Raw genomic sequence first — 18,422 nt, forward strand, 5'->3', positions numbered from 1 at the left:
CATATCATTCGCTATTAAGAGTTAACTACGAATAGTATAAAATCATAACCTACCTCAACCGAAGATTAGAAATCAAGCAAGCAAGTTCCCAAAGCTTTGTTCTTCTTCTCGTTTCTCCTCTTTCTCGTTCGATCCTCTCTCTCTCTCTCTCTCTTTCTGTTCTTTTCTTTTTCTTATTCAAACCCTCTTTCTTTTACCCTAATTAGCATATAATTAAGAATAAAAGACGGCAATAATAACCCACTTATTTACTCAAGGTTACCTCTTTTAGCCCCCAAGTAATTGAGTTATTAATATTAAACCACTAACTTTATAATTATAAGCCGAAATAGTCAAAAACGTCCCTTAAAACATTAAAGAAATCCGACTCCGCCTGGGATTACGCAGCCTGTGACGGGACGTCGTGCCTGCGACGGTCCGTCCTGCTGCTCCGTCACAGAGTTCAGAGACTCAATTCTCTGAAGAGTCTGTGACGGTCCGTCAAGCCTGTGACGTGGTCCGTCCTGCCATTCCGTTATGAAGTTCAGAGAGTCAATTTCAGTACCCATTTTTCAGAATTTCTAAGTGTTTTGAAACGAGGCCCCCTCGACGGTCCGTCGTGCCCATGACGGTCCGTCGTGGGTTCCGTCATCTCAGCCTGTTTTTCCAGAAATAAAATCTGCTGCTCAAAACGACTAAACAGGTCGTTACAATAGATACCAATTTACCCATCGTTCGTCCCCGAACGATCACAAGAAGGAAAACAAGGGCGAGAAGGAGTACCTGAATCTGTAAAAAGGTATGGGTATCTTTCTCGCATATCAGCCTCTTTCTCCCAAGTGGCTTCTTCGACGGGTCGATTCTTCCATTGAACTTTGATGGATGCAATCTCCCTTGATCTCAACTTGCGAATTTCTCTATCTAGAATGGCAACAGGCTCCTCCTCATAAGTCAAATTTTCATCAAACAAGACTGAATCCCAACGAATAATATAGTTTCCATCCCCATGGTATCTTTTCAACATAGACACATGGAATACCGGATGCACTCCGGACAGCCCTGGAGGCAAGGCTAACTTATAAGCCACCTCCCCTATGCGCTTCAGAACCTCGAAGGGACCAATATACCTTGGGCTTAGTTTACCCCTTTTTCCAAACCGCATCACCCCTTTCATGGGCGATACTTTCAGTAAGACTTGTTCACCCTCCATAAACTCCAAGTCTCTAACCTTCCGATCTGCATACTCCTTCTGTCTACTTTGCGCCGCTAGAAGCTTTTCTTGAATAGATTTCACTTTATCTAACGATTCCCTCAGAAGGTCAGTACCCCAAGGTCTAATGTCAAATGCATCAAACCACCCAATGGGAGACCTACATCTTCTCCTATATAGTGCCTCAAATGGGGCCATATCAATGCTTGAGTGATAGCTATTGTTGTAGGAGAACTCTACTAAGGGTAAGAAGCTATCCCACTGACCACCAAATTCTATCACACATGCACGAAGCATATCCTCCAACACTTGAATCGTTCACTCAGACTGACCATCGGTCTGAGGATGGGACGCAGTACTAAGGTCCAACCTAGTACCTAATTCCGCATGCAATGTTTTCCAAAACTTAGAAGTAAACTGTGTACCTCTATCTGATATGATGGAGAGTGGAACCCCATGCAACTGAACAATTTTTGAGACATAGATTTTGGCTAACTTCTCTGAATTGTAAGCACCTTGACCGGAATGAAATGAGCAGACTTAGTTAACCTATCAACAATCACCCAAATAGAGTCATACTTACCCATTGTCTTTGGAAGACCAACCACGAAATCCATCGCAATCCTTTCCCACTTCCATTCAGGAATGGGCATTCTCTGAAGTGTTCCTCCGAGCCTCTGGTGTTCATACTTTACTTGCTGACAATTCGGACATTTGGCAATAAAATCAACAATATCACGCTTCATTCTACTCCACCAAAAGTGTTGCTTTAGGTCACGATACATCTTGGTTGCACCAGGATGTATAGAATACCTTGAACTATGAGCCTCTGTCAGAATAGTATTGATCAAATCATCGACGCGGGGTACACATACCCTTCCCTTGATTCTCAAAACACCTTCCTCATCGATTTGTGCTTCCTTAGCCTCTCCTCGCAATACTTTATCTTGGATTCTGCTTAGTTTCTCATCCTCAAACTGTTTTCCCTTAATCTTGTCAAGAAAAGAAGATCTTGCCTCCACACAAGCCAACAATCCTCCCTTCTCATTTACTTCTAACCTCATCAAGTCGTTAGCCAGAGTCTGAACCTCTCTAGCCAATAGACGTCTAGAAACTTGCAAGTGAGCTAGACTTCCCATGCTCCCTGCCTTTCTACTTAAGGCGTCTGCCACAACATTAGCCTTTCCCGGATGATACAAGATAGTGATATCGTAGTCCTTCAGTAGTTCCATCCATCTCCTCTGTCTCAAATTCAAATCTTTTTGAGTAAAGACATATTGTAGGCTATGATGATCCGTGTATACTTCACACTTAACCCCATATAGATAGTGTCTCCATTGCTTTAAGACAAACACTACCGCAGCCAATTCCAAATCATGGGTCGGATAATTACGTTCGTGCACCTTTAATTGCCTTGAAGCATAAGCAATTACGTTCTTCTCTTGCATTAGCACTGTACCCAACCCCGAATAGGATGCATCACAATAGACAATGAAATTCTTACCTTCCATTGGCAAGGTAAGGATTGGTGCGGTAGTCAACAAAGTCTTGAGCTTCTGAAAGCTTTCTTCACACTCGTCCGACCATACAAATGGAACATTTTGTTTAGTCAAGTTCTTCAATTGGGAAGCAATGGAAGAGAATCCCTTGACAAATCGTCGGTAATAGCTAGCTAAACCAACAAAACTCCTTATTTCTGACACATTAGTAGGTCTTACCCAATTCTTCACTGTCTCAATCTTAGAAGGATCTACCATCACCCCATCCTTCGAAACCACATGCCCCAAGAAGGACACTGCATCTAGCCAAAACTCACACTTGGAGAATTTGGCATAAAACTTTTTCTCCCTCAACATTTCCAATACCATTCTCAAATGCTCTTCATGTTCCTTCTTGCTCTTTGAGTATACCAATATATCATCAATGAATACGATCACAAAGAGATCCAGATATGGCTTAAAAATCCCGTTCATCAAGCTCATGAAAGCAGCAGGGGCATTCGTAAGACCAAAAGACATTACTACAAATTCGTAATGCCCATACCTAGTTCGAAAAGCAGTCTTTGGCACATCCGTTGCCCGTATCTTCAATTGATGATAACCGGATCTCAATTCAATCTTAGAGAAAACACAAGCACCTTGTAACTGATCGAACAAATCATCAATGCGAGGAAGAGGATACTTGTTCTTAACCGTTACCTTATTTAGTTGTCTGTAGTCTATGCACATTCGAAAGCTCCCATCCTTTTTCTTCACAAATAATACCGGAGTACCCCAAGGAGATGCACTTGGTCTAATAAAGCCTTTGCTTAGCAACTCTTGAAGTTGTGCCTTTAACTCTCTTAACTCCGCGGGAGCCATTCTATAAGGGGGTATAGAAATGGGGCGAGTACCCACTTCAAGATCGATGCAGAAGTCAATATCTCTATCCGGTGGCATGCCAGGAAGGTCTGCGGGAAACACATCTAAAAACTCACGAACTATCGAGACCGACTCAATTAGAGGTACTTGGGTAGTATCATCCCTGAGATGTGCCAAGAACGCTAAACAACCCTTACTAACCATTTTCTTAGCACGAAGAAAGGAGATGATACACACCGGATTGGAAGTATAGTCACCCTCCCACACTAATGGATCTGTCCCAGGCTTGGCTAACGTCACAGTTTTAGCATTACAATCCAAAATCGCAAAATTCAGAGAAAGCCAAGTCATACCCAGAATTACATCAAAATCAACCATTTCTAAGATAACCAAGTCTACATAAGTATTGCTCCCCACAAAAGTTACCAAACAAGACCTATATACTTTTTCAACTATCACAGACTCACCCACCGGAGTAGACACACGAATAGGTATGTCAAGCAATTCACAATGTAAATTAAGACCATTAGCAAATGCGGAAGATACATATGAAAATGTAGAGCCAGGGTCAAATAATACAGAAGCCATACAATCACAAACCAAAAGATTACCTGTGATAACAACGTCTAATGTCTCCGCTTCCGACCGCCCAGGGAAAGCGTAACAATGGGCCCTATCACCTGCTTGCCCGTTGCCCCTACCATGTTGCGCTGTAGTAGTTCCCATTTGTCCGTCACCCCGGCCGTTTTGATGACCACCATTACCTCAGCCACCACGTCCTCCAGAATAACGTCCTCTACCATGACCACCTCTACCTCTAGCTATTGGGGGTCTATAACTCTGTTTTGGACAATTCCTCCTAATGTGTCCAGTCTCCCCACATCCATAACACTCTCTGGAGTCAATCATGGGTCTCTCAGAGAAGTGTTGACCGGTCTGAGGTGGACCCCCAACTACAGTCTGTAGTGAAGACTAAATTGGTCGGACTGAGTAACCTCCTGTACCTTGTCCTCTAGAGTATGAGCCATTAAACTCACCTCCCTTTCGAAACCTTTTTGATGTCGATGACATGGTGAAGTCATCTGGCTTCACTCCTTCCACCTCTATCACGAAGTCTACCACTTCTTGAAAGGATTTTGCCGTAGCCGCTACCTGTAAGGCTGAAATCCGCAGTTCTGACCTCAACCCCTTCACAAAACGGCGAATCCGCTCTTGTGGACTGAAACAAAGTTGGGTGACATACCGGGATAATGCACGAAACTTAGCCTCATATGCAGTAACCGACATCCTACCTTGCTCTAGGCTAAAAAATTCATCTCTTTTCCTATCCCTCAAAGTTCGGGGGATATACTTCTCCATAAACAAGCTAGAGAATGATGCCCAAGTCAAAGGTGGTGCCTCTGTTGGTTGACACTCAACATGTGACCGCCACCACATTTTGGCGTTCTCTTGAAATTGATAAGTCACAAACTCAACACCAAACCGTTCTACTATACCCATCTTGTGTAGTAGCTCATGACAGTGAACCAGAAAATCGTAAGTATCCTCCGATTCAACACCCTTGAAGACTGGAGGTTTCAATTTCAAGAACTTACTGAAAAGTTCATGCTGATCATTTGTCATTACAGGACCTGCAGTCAGACGAGGAAATGTGCCTATTTCCAATGAGGCATCCATGCGGGGAGCCACAGTAGCCGCATGTTGTACCTCCTGAGCCTGAGGTGCTGGTGCAGAAAACACTGGAGGTGTTTGACCTTGATCAGATAACCCACTAAGATAAGCAAGCACCTGATTTATCATCTCTGGGGTAGGCTAGGGTGGCAATCCCTCATTCTGCACTTGTTCATTTTCCCCATCCTCCCCTTCTCTTATTACTTCCTCAGTCGGTGGAGGAGTCACTGCCCTAGTATCAGATGGGCTAGGTGCTCGTCCTCTTCCCCTAGAGGACGTCCTCCCACGACCTCTACCGCGGCCTCTTGCCGCTGCTCTTCCTCAAGCTACAGCCCAAGTGGCTGGCTCAGACGCACCCTGTCCCGCCGGTGCTGGTGTTGGTGCGGTTGTTGCTCTAGTTCTAACCATCTGCTAAATAGAGTGAAGATGGTCAGATACCTTGTACCACCTAGATACCAAATGGACCCAAGTAATAGCACGAAAGAAAGAAAGAATGAAATTTTTCTAAAGTCTTATAGCCTCTCAAAGAAGAGTAAAGGCGTTCCTCTACCGTTCCTTAAGACTCTACTAGACTCGTTCTTGTGTGATGAGACCAACGAACCTAATGCTCTGATACCAAGTTTGTCACGACCCAAATCGCGTCGCGACTGGCACCCATACTTACCCTCCTATGTGAGCGAACCAACCAATCTAAACCTTAACATTTCAATATAATATCAACAGAAAGTAATGCGGAAGACTTAAACTCATTAATAAAAACCAATTAAATAACTTCTAAAAACTCAACACTATTATTATCCCCAAAATCTGGAAGTCATCATCACAAGAACATCTATCCTCAAATTACTAATCTAAGAGTATCTAAGAAGCTAAAATACATAAAAAGCTAGTCCATGCCGGAACTTCAAGGCATCAAGACATGAAGAAGAAGATCCAGTCCAAGCTAGAAGCGTTAGCTCACCCTGAAATCCGATGTAATGAAGACTGGCTAGAGTTGCGGTTGAGTTGAAGATAACGGCACGTTTGCTGCACTCCACAAATAACAAGGAAAGAAACATACAAGTAGGGGTCAGTACAAAATACGGGTACTGAGTAGATATCATCGACCAACTCAAAATAGAAAACAATATATATCAGTTCATATCATAAGTCAACTACAATACTCAATCTGTAGCAACAACATGTACAAGAATCTTTGATAAGTAACGTCAAGTAAACTCATGAGGACTCAAGCCTCCATATCATACTCATTTGAGAATTAGGTTCATTAGATTGGGTATATTAGCATCTTTCAAGATTCATCACCTTTATTACTTGTGTCGGTACGTGACACTCCGCTCCCCTACTACTATGTGTCGGAACGTGACACTCCGATCCCCTAGTTCTATGTGTCGGTTCGTGACACCCGATCCCCTAATTCTACGTGTCGGTTTGTGACACCCGATCCCCTAATTCTACGTGTCGGTTCGTGACACCCGATCCCCTAATTCTACGTGTCGGTTCGTGACACCCGATCCCCTAATTCTACGTGTCAGTTCGTGACACCCGCTCCACTAATCTCATTCTATTAATTCATCAAGCCTTGTTTTATACCAAGGCATCATCAATCTCATTACTTTAGTTCATCAAGCCTTCTTTTATACCAAGGCATCATCAATCTCATTACTTTAGTTCATCAAGCCTTCTTTTATACCAAGGCATCATCATTAACAAGGGGTTTTCAAGATTTGGGATTCAATAACTTCATCATGCTTATTTCATCACAGTTATATAATCACATTCATGCAAGCATACAATTAAGCATATAGAAGACTTTACAATACAACCCAACACATATCATTCGCTATTAAGAGTTAACTACGAATAGTATAAAACCATAACCTACCTCCACCGAAGATTAGAAATCAAGCAAGCAAGTTCCCAAAGCTTTGTTCTTCTTCTCGTTTCTCCTCTTTCTCATTCGATCCCCTCTCTCTCTCTCTTTCTGTTCTTTTCTTTTTCTTATTCAAACCCTCTTTCTTTTACCCTAATTAGCATATAATTAAGAATAAAAGATGGCAATAATAACCCACTTATTTACTCAAGGTTACCTCTTTTAGCCCCCACGTAATTGAGTTATTAATATTAAATCACTAACTTTATAATTATAAGCCGAAATAGTCAAAAACGTCCCTTAAAACATTAAAGAAATCCGACTCCTCCTGGGATTACGCAGCCAGTGACGGGCCGTCGTGCCTGCGACGGTCCGTCCTGCTGCTTCGTCACAGAGTTTAGAGACTCAATTCTCTGAAGAATCTGTGACGGTCCGTCACGCCTGTGACGGTCCGTCCTGCCATTCCATTACGAAGTTCAGAGAGTCGATTTCAGTACCCATTTTTCAGAATTTCTAAGTGTTTTGAAACGAGCCCCCCTCGACGGTCCGTCGTGCCCATGACGGTCCGTCGTGGGTGCCGTCATCTCAGCCTGTTTTTTCAGAAATAAAATATGCTGCTCAAAACGACTAAACAGGTCGTTACATACTCTTTCTAATAGTTAGTTTCCAGATATAATATAGTTTGATTAATATTTGTTAGATTTCTAAAATAATTATTATTTAGTATTGTTAGTACTATTGAAAAGATAATATACAAATACATTAAATATAGTTTTATTTCGTTCTTTCTTTTGACATAATTATTTTTTATTGGTATATGATTCAGTTGGTTGCATATAATAAGAGTTTGACATATGGATCAAAACATCATGGCGGATCTCTTTGCAAAGAAAGATGGTAGAAGGAAAAAAAATGAAGCATAATTAGAGATTATTTTTCACTTTGAATTGTATTAACAACTTAGTTACTTTTGTTAGAGTTTTTTAAATTTTGATTCATATAAATAATTTAACTAAATGTATTATATTGTCAATGTTAATCATTTGATCCTTTAGTATTTTACTTTCTTTTTGTTATGAAAAAAATTAAAATAATTATTTCATTTTAACAACAACAAAAAAATTTATGGTGATAAGTTTCATTTTTATTTTAATTAGAAAAATTAATTAAAAATAAAATATTATTTTCATGATGTCATTTTTTGTGTATGTAACAATCTGCCACCGTTCTTTTTGCTTCGAAATGCATTTATAATTTTTATGTAATCACCAATTATTATATTTTCTCTGTTCATTTTTTGTATTTTCACCTCTTATTTTTATTTATTTATTTTACAAACAAAATCAGTATATAATTAGTAATACATTTATTGTCTAATAAAATTATACATTTGAATTATTTATAATTCATGTCTCTTCATCTTGCTTGTAACATTTGATATTAAATATTATTCATAACTTTTATATGTTTTATTTTTTCGTAAGTCTTATAAATATTTAATTAATGTTTAAAAAATTATAATAAGCAAATGTAATAATAAAATTATTTTAAAAAATCAATTTTGTTTTGACGAAATCAGAGTTTGAACAGAACATTAGTATTGCTACAAAAGATAGAACATTAGTACTCTTACAAAAGATATAGAAAATTAAAACATATAAAATATTTTCAATCGAATACAATATACTGTTATTTCAACATATTATCTCTTATTCCATTTATTTCATCACGATGAATATTTCGTTCTAATATATATATATATATATATATATATATATATATATATATATATATATATATATTTTATATGTTTTTAAAAAGTCTATGATATCGCAGACGAGTAGAAATATTAATATTATTTATACATTCGATACTAACCTAAATATTACATATTTCATACTATTATCTTATAAATATTTTTTATAATTGCGCGAACCGCGAATAATTTCACTAATTAAAAGTAAGTTAAAAGAGTTTTAAAAAATTACTTTTTCTTAATAGTGGTCACTCTCAAGAAGTATATAATAAATACAAATAATTTATTTGTAAATTATATATTATATTTATTGTTTTATCTTAATGAATGTGAAGTAAAGTGACCATTAAAATAGGAGGTTCATTAAAAAAAAGGTAAAATGAAAAAGATATTAATTTCATCTTGAAATTTAAAATAACCATTTTTAGAAGTCATAGTAAATAAATTTCGATGGAGAATGTATTAAGAGCCCATTTGGATCGGCTTGAAAAAAGTACTATCTCTGTCTCATATTATAAGTCACTTTTTTTATTTGGATTTACATTAAAAAATAAGATAATTTACCCTATATCCTTATTTAATGTTTATTTATGACAATTTTGTAATAAATAATGAAATAATAGTTTTCAAAAATATAAATACATTTGGATTACTGTTTAAACTTTGTAATTCTTCATCCTCGTAGGTTTCTTCTCCTTCCTCTAGAAACTTATTCAAGTCGATATGGTGCATAACTCCTTTATTTGGATTTGGATCTTGATTTTTCTCAATATGCCTTCACATGTTTTGGTTGAGTATTCTATTTTTACATCCTTTGAACTTTTTGAAATGTCATCTTACTAGATAAAATTTGTTGAAAGCTACAACTTTCAAGATTATTTTTAAATTTTTCTTCATCTTTCAAGATTACTTTTAATTTATTTGTTGATATTCTATTTCAAAATCATATTTTATAGAATAAGTAGTGAATAAAGAAGTTAGTTAATTAATAGATGAGTTACTCTCCCAATGAAATTAATTAGTTGTAGATTTTCAAGATTAGTCAAAGTAAATATATTTTCAAGATTAATTAATTGATCAATAAAGATATAATGGATAAAATATAATAACTTATGCATAAATTTTATAAAATTACATATATTATGGTCTAAATATTTTTAGAAAGGGTGACTTAAAATATGAGACGAAGAGAGTAACTTTTAAGTAAAAAATAAAAAGTCAAACTAAAATGACTTTTAAGTCAAAAAAAAGAGTAGGGGGAGACCTACTTTTGGTTTATGCTTTATTTTAAGTCATTTTTTTGGACTTATTTTAAGTCATTTTTTACCTTGTCAAACACTTCGTAACTTATTTCTTTTACTTATTTTAAGTTATTTTTTATATTTGTCAAACACTTCAGAAATCAAAACTGACTTAAAAATAGATTTGACCTACTTTTAAGTCAATCCAAACGAGCTCTAAGTTCTAAAGATGGTTTTAACTTTTTAAGTAATGATGATATAAATAATATAATAAGTCCACAATGGCCTTGTTTCTGTTTCACATGCAAAAGCATTAAAGGTAAAGCTTGCATGTGCAATTAAACAAGGGATAATTGTATAAAATGACAAACTAATAATATTAAATAAATATAGTAGCTATCCTTTGATTTATTTGTGTTCCATAGCAAACTGTTTGTCAGTCCTTATCTCCATCATATTCTCGTTTGTTACTTCCCTCTCTCGCTCGTTTTCTGCAGCTCGCCTCTCTCGCTTTATACAATAGAATTGTATAAATTTTGTTTCTAATTGTATAAAGCGAGAGAAAATTGTATAAACGCATGCAAATACGTATATCTTCGTCCTATACACTTATAATTATATAATACAAATATTTCCCTGCCCAAGTCTCTTTTGCCTTTCCCGTTTTATACAAATTTAAATTGTAAATAATTTCTCTCTTTCTCGTTTTATACAATTCGATTCAATTGTATATTCCCTGCGCAAGTCTCTTTTTATCTTTCTCTTTTTCTCATTTTATACAATTCAATTCTGCCTTTCTCGCTTTCTCGTTTTATACAATTCAAATTGTATAATTTATCTCTTTCTCGTTTTATACAATTCGTTTTGTAAAATTCGCTTCAATTGTATATGTATTGCGAATTATACACATATAAATTTGCTATGGAGCGCAATTATACAAACTTTGCTATACACAAATGTGAATTTTATGTTTGTTATATGTGAAAGTTGCCCATTAAACAATACTCTAAGTTCCCCCTTTTTGATGATGACAAACATCTCCTTCCCCAATCGACAGGACCAGGTCCTCTTCACGTAGCTAACATTTATTCCCCCTATCGACATGATTATATCTCTTCAAGTAGCTAACATTTATTCCCCCTATAGACATGATTATATCTCTTCAAGTAGCTATCATTTATTCCTTTATCAACATGACCATGTCTTCTTCAAGCAGCTATAACACCATTGATCTCATATCTTAACCTTAACAACTTTTTCCCTTTTGATATCATAAAAAGGTGTTAAAGCAGTAAATCAAGTTAATAGAAATGCAGTTCAAGCAAATTCATGGTCACTTGGGCAACACTGAGCATGAGTAAAGCAGACATAAAGTAATGAGACAAGTCAGTAGAAACAAGACATTTTTCATCCATTAATAAAAGATCAGCCGTCAAAACATTGAAAATATGATTACGAATAAAAATCAAAACAATTCCCAAAAACAGGAATGAGGACTTACATAGAGAGTTAGGAAGAGAAGGGATGACTTAAAGGCAAGAGAATGAAAGAATAGAATTAGTAGAGCATATCCCTTTGCATGGTGTTTTCAGAAGCCTCTTTTAAAGTTCACATTCTTTGTTGCCCCGCCTTAATGTTGAACCTTTAAGGCTGTCAGTTTTCCATTTTTTTTTGTACCTGGTCTCTCTAATAGTGTTTTTTTAGAATCGAAGCCTTTAGAAAAATCATTTCAGTATCCTCATACATTCTAACAGTAGTCTGAGTTTCTCATAACAAAAATATTGAAAATCACAAACTTATTCAAGGCCTCCGAGATGAATAGATCAATACTTGAGGAATAAGAAAGAAAATTTAATTTCTATTTTTTTTCATTTCTATTTTTTCGTAAAGCAGACACCCTTCCTACTCAGATACTTTGAGTTTTCAGAATATCAACTTCTCCCTTTTTGAACATCATCTTTTCCACTTATTCATTTTTCTTGGAGGACCTGGTCCCTCTTCACACTTAAAAACATCTTTATCAGAAAATTCTCCAGTAAGAATAAATGGATTAATAGTTTAAAGTGTGTTTGAGAGGAGAAAAGAGAATTTTGAAACACCTTGATATTTGAAAGATAAATTGATTTTTCTAGGAAAATGGAAAGAAATATGAAAAATAAAGAACGAGAAAGGAAGTATCATTTTGTTACTCAAAAGATGGGACAACAGTCAGATACCTGAATGACAAACATGTGACAATTTCAAGTTTCTCATGCATAACTCAAACTGCAATGTTAAGAGTGCTAACCTTCGAGAAAGGACCAGGGCCCTCTTTATAGTTTGAATGTCATTGCCTAGATTTGTTCCACCTCCCTTTTCCTTCAGCCTTATACCTACAAAAGGTATGAGACTGAATTTGCTAAAGCATACATAAATGAAAAACAAAGATACCTGCTCCCTTTGCATAGTCATGAGAGAGTTGATTGCTTCAAGCAGGATCCATTCAAAAATGTTGCATCATTCTAAACTTTAGTTTGATTATCATGGTCAGGTCTTCTAAGAGATTCAAGATGCTTTCATATTCACACGAGTTGGACTCATCAAGTTGTACTTGTTATATTATCTGCCTAAGTTAATGAAAGAGCAATCATATCTTGCGTATTATTTCCCCATGAGTAAGCAATCAGCATATAATATAAGTCACTCCTGAGGTAGTCTTTCTATCAACTTGATACCCATCATAATCATCATCACCATGTATTCAAAATCAAAAAGTCTCCTTATAGATAGAATAGGATCATGTCCTCTGTCTTGTTCAAATGTCTCTAGATTTTCTCAGCAGCCTTCAAATGTGATTCCTTTGTACAAGAATGGAATCTCTAAAATAGGTACATATGTATCTATCTTCAAGTTATTGCCCGTGAGAGTATCAATTATTCTAGGAAACTATAACATGAAATTTTTCATCAGCTTCAGCTTCTCTAAACTGATACTAGGTCCCCGTCTTTGATCAGACATCAATTTCCATGAACATTGTGTTATCTTTATCCCTGTAGCTAAGTCCTTATAAGGTTATACACTTGGGCTTTAGTGAAGATGTCAACCATTTGATCTTCTATTTTGCAAAGCTTCATGATGGCATTACCCTTCTTTATAAACATTATTTTAACTTCAAGTATGTTCAGCCTTTTGATCAGCTCATTGATGTACTTTTTTGGATAATCAAGGGTACCTGTAGATATTTGCTAAATTTGAAGCTTTGAGAAAGAAGTCTCCCATAGTGCTTATTTGGAACTCACCACCCATGAATGCGACAAGCTCTTCACACAATAACTCAAAGGGTTGTTTCAAAGATGACATCATCTATATACACTTGAGTTACCAACAATTCCTTTCCTTGTGATTTCAAAAAGATGGTTTTAACAATTTACCGCTTTTGAAGCCACTATTCAAAAGGCACTTGCGCAACCTATCAGCTTGTTGGAAAACCGACCGTTAACCTTTGCTTCTTACTAAGCTTGATCAGCTTTTTCATTCTCACCTTTAGAATACACATTATTAGTTTGAATTGCATCATCTTTGTTCAACACTATCTAGAGGAACGGGTCCCTCATCAAGTTCATAATCTACATCAGCTTTCTTGAGATTGTTGAATTCATGACAAGGATGTTCTTCAACAAGCTCACTATTGAGACCATCTCTCTGAATCTAAATTAGCTCCTTCTTCAAAAATCGTCTTTCTTTTGCAACATCTCAATTCTTCAAGACTCATCAAAAATCACATGAACATCTTTGACAAGGCACACATTTTTTATACATCATATAAGCTTCTCTATGGAAGAGTATCCCACAAATACTCTATAAACATCATTGAGATTACACTACTCAATATCATTAGATTTATCACAAAACATGTTAAATTCATCACTTCAGCACGAGGGTTCTTGAAAGATTAAAAATTTGCATATTTTACCTGAATGATGGTCTGATTGGCATCTCTTTCACACCATTGTCATAACTTTTGTCATCCGCAAATTTCATTTTGTGCAGACTAGGGACCAGGTCCCTTCTGACAGGTTTGTACAACAGGGCAACACTCACATAAGCATCTCTATTGTGTCATACCTCAGCATTCTCACCTTGAGCACTAAGACAAGTGAGATTGTCACTACGAGAAGTATTTCGATTAGTAATATACATGTCCTTGCATCTCTTTTCTATCAAGATTATCGCTCGAGGGAGAAATTTAGTGACCACACGTTTAACTTTATTTCACTCATCACAGATCTGTGAAACACTTAAAGATTGTACTTCAACTATTGACACAGTACATATCCTAAATAGTGTGCTCCATAGATTTCCCAAACATGTCTTCCCCAAAAAAAATACCCTTTCTTGCCATCATTAAATAAGACACCTCCACCTTTAAGTGCCTTGAGAAAGAAGAAGTTCTCAATTTTCCTAGTCACGTGCTTGGACATCTGCTTATTCATGAACCACCACTGACTGCCACTACTTCCTCTCACCTCCATACCATATCACTTGTTAGCCTTGGGAACCCACTTTAGTCGGAGTTCCCAGTAAGTATATAATGTAGTGACAAGAAAATATTTTGTCTAGTGAGGCAGACTAGATTTCTTCAACTTGGGACCATGAGTAGGACCTGGTCTCTTTTTCAGTCTATTCTGCTGTTTGGAATAATTCGACGAAATTCTTTCAAATTTTTACAAAATTGGACAATCTTTCTTTAGATGTCCAGCTCGACCACAATTCACAGCCCAACGCTCTTTTACTATTATTGTCTTGACCGATCAGATTTGTAAGAATCTTAGAGGAATTAGTCCATTTGAGGAATTTTTCCAGTTCCTCTTTTACATGGACCAGATCCCTTCTAACTCAAGTTTTCTTTCTAACGTCATTTTCATCTTTATTTCAGCACTGTGCAGCTTATTCTCAAACTCTAGCTGCAAGTTGCATGCCTCGTTCTTTCCTTTAAAAATTGTAGTAGTCGCTCTTTTTATCTTTTTCTTCAGTTCTAGATTTTTAGCTTTTAGAACAACCATTTGACTTTCAATATCAGATATTTGGGCAACTAAAGCAATTTTTTCATCGTGAAAGATGTCTAGACTGTTAATTACGAGATCCTTCTCATTAGTCAGTTCACTTATCAAATCAAGTAATACAACAACTATCTTTCTCAACTTACTAGTAGAAAAGGTAGTCAAGTTTTGCTTGAAATAAGATAGAGTTACCTTTTCCCCACCATCTTTTTCATCTGACTTTGCCATGAAAGCATCATCTGTGTGTTTAGAATCATCGGATTCACTTGAGGAATTTTTGCCATGCTGCCAGATCCTTCTTCACCTTCTCGACTTAACTATTTCACTTTCCAGACTTAACTATTTTAGAAATTTCACTTTGTGACACCTTAGAAGCTAGTGATTTATTCCTTTCTGCATCCCTCACCTGATCAGTATCACCAGTCAGATCTACCTTCATGTCTTCACCTTTGAAAATGAGACCATTCCCTTTTATATGCATCTCGTGCATTAAGAGTCGTCTCTTTAGTATCCCTTATCTCATCAACAAACAAAAATTCATTTGTCCAAGATCTGGGAAGAATTTCCAGTATCTTAGAAACTTGTTTCCACACCGGGATAGGTTTATTAAGAAACATGAGCTCATTGGTGATGGTGAAGAATCTTGTGTGCTTTTCATGAACTGATTCACATTCTTTCATGGTGAAACATTTGAAATGAGTAGTAAAGAAATCTAGCTTAGATTTCTTGTTTCCTCAGTGCCCTCAAAGGTAGTTCTAGGCAGATCCCAAATTTCTTTGGCTGATTCACACGAAGAGATCATATCGTATTCTTTCATTCCAATGCAACACATAAGCAACTTCTTGGCTTTGTGATTTTTCCGAACTAATTGTTTGTCATAGTCATTATATTGTTTTCTAGTTTTCAGAATGACTATTCTCATCTCTCCAACCTTAACCTCCATAGTTGACACATAAGGACCTTCACATATCACGTCCCACACTTCAATATCCTCAGCCATGAGATAGTCTCTCATTCTAATCTTCCACCAACTATAGAACTGAACATCAAGAATATGTGACCTTGTGGAGGACTGATTTTTTTGCACGCTCACTGTTGTCGTCATTTTTTGTAGAAATCTCTCTCTTGGCGTTAACCAGATAGAGAGTCCAAGTTCTGATACCATTTGTTGGAATGTATATGTCCAAACATTTCAATGGCACCAGGTCTTCAACACAGTTATAATACCAGTTAGTTAAATAAGTGCTGAAAGAAAAGATTAACAGAAAACTTATGTAGAATCCTCCTTGCTCAAGGGAGAAAAATCACGACATGTTCTCAACAGGACCTTTGGGACTACTTTCACTAAGTTACAGTCTGAGATTAGTCTGCTAATCCTCACACTAAGTAATATCTCCTATCACTTAGCTAAGCTTGGACAGATACAACACTGCCCATTGTTGACACCCAATTTTGACCGACTTTTGACCATGTTTAGGAAAAGTATTCAATTAAATGCGTATTTTAAATTTTAGAAATTTTAGCCGACTTTGCTTGAAAATTATATATTTTAGTATGTTTTACTTTATAAAATTATCGTAAATATTATTAAAATATTTTAAAATTATTAATGAACTCCAAATATTTTAAAATTTAAATGATTTTCAATTATATAAAAATATTTTAATATATGTATTATTTTAATTAAATAGTAATTCCTACCCTTTCCTTAAATTTTAAATTCTAGCCTATTCTATCATAATTTCTTTCAATTCTAGCTACTCCAATTAAATTTTTATTACAATCATAGCCTCTCTTTCATTTCAATTCTAGCCATTTAATTGCAATTTTAGCCATTCTATATCTTTGACAATCTAATTTCAATACATCTCATCTTTTAATCTCATCCATCTATTTTATTAATCGAATCCTAGCCCTTCATTTCAAATTAGATCAACGATTGTGATTTAATCTCCTATTCTCTCAACACCAAAAGACCCCAAAACCTAAAATTCCAACCATTATTCTCCCTCCTCTTCCTCTCCATCCGCCTCCCCTCTCCCTTCTCTCTCCCCCCTCCACCATTTTTTCCGGTGAGGGAGACAGCCGGACGGTGACCCAAGCAGCCCCGCTGCTCCTCTCTCTCTGCCTTCCCTCTCCCCCTTCTCCGACCAACCAGCAGCCGCCGGAAGCAGCAGCTTCCCGTCGCTCTCCCTCTCTTCTCCTCCCTTCTCTTCCCTCTCCACATTCTTCTCTTTTTCTCCCTTCTCTCTCCCCGTAGCAGCAGCTGCACGCAGCCAGCAGCAACCGGCGCGAGGCAGCGCCACCCCGTCGCTCTCCCCGTCTCCTCTTCTAGAGAAAGCAGCAAGAGGCAGCAGCAAACCAGCCGCCAGAAGCAACGGTCTATCAGCAGCCGCCAGAAGCAGCAGCATCCAGGCGCACCGCCTCTCCTTCGCTCCTCTTCTCCCCTTCCCGTCTCTTCTCTTTTCCTTTCTCTTCTCTTTTTTCTGCAGGTACCAGCGCCCCACCGGCCAGCAACACTGGCAACAGCAGCCGGCAGCCACAACGAGCAGTCGTGCGCGCAGCAGCTCCGGACAGCGAGACAACAAGAACTCGATGAATTTAAAAACGGTTAAAGATGGAAATTTTTTAACAAAACCGTTCAGGTCCGTTTCTCTTTTGATTAAAATCTCATTTTTTGATGTGACTGGTTTCTTAATGCTTTGCTTGTCACATGTTAAAAATTATATGAAATCACATTATCTTGAACAAATTATATTGTTAATAATCTGTGAATTTTTTATTTCTTTGATCCATATAAATATGCCCTTGTGTTATATGCTTTAGTTCTTAGTATCCTTTGAGGTTTTTCTACTGATTTGAAATTTCAATTTTTTAACTCAATATTTGGCTTTCATAATCTGTCCGCAATATGTTTACTCTCTCCTCTCCATGATTCTTAATATTGGTTAATGAATCTTGATAAAAATTCAATCTATTTGCATGTATTTTAATTAATGGGCTAAATAAGTTATTGATCATGCTTATATCTACGAATCTTTGCAATATCCATGCCCATACAAATGATTTGAGCCGTTGATGATTTTGTTTGATTTTAGTTTAATTTGATCAATTTGTTTTTTCATCCTATGGTAATTTTGATATATTAATCGTTTCTTATTATTAAATATAAAAAGATTTTATATATATATATATATATATATATATATATATATATATATATATATATATATATATATATATACACACACACACACACATACTGTGATTTAGTTGATTGTGTCAAATTATTT

Source organism: Solanum lycopersicum, chromosome 1 (assembly GCF_036512215.1).
Source record: "Solanum lycopersicum chromosome 1, SLM_r2.1".
Classification (NCBI taxonomy): Eukaryota; Viridiplantae; Streptophyta; class Magnoliopsida; order Solanales; family Solanaceae; genus Solanum; species Solanum lycopersicum.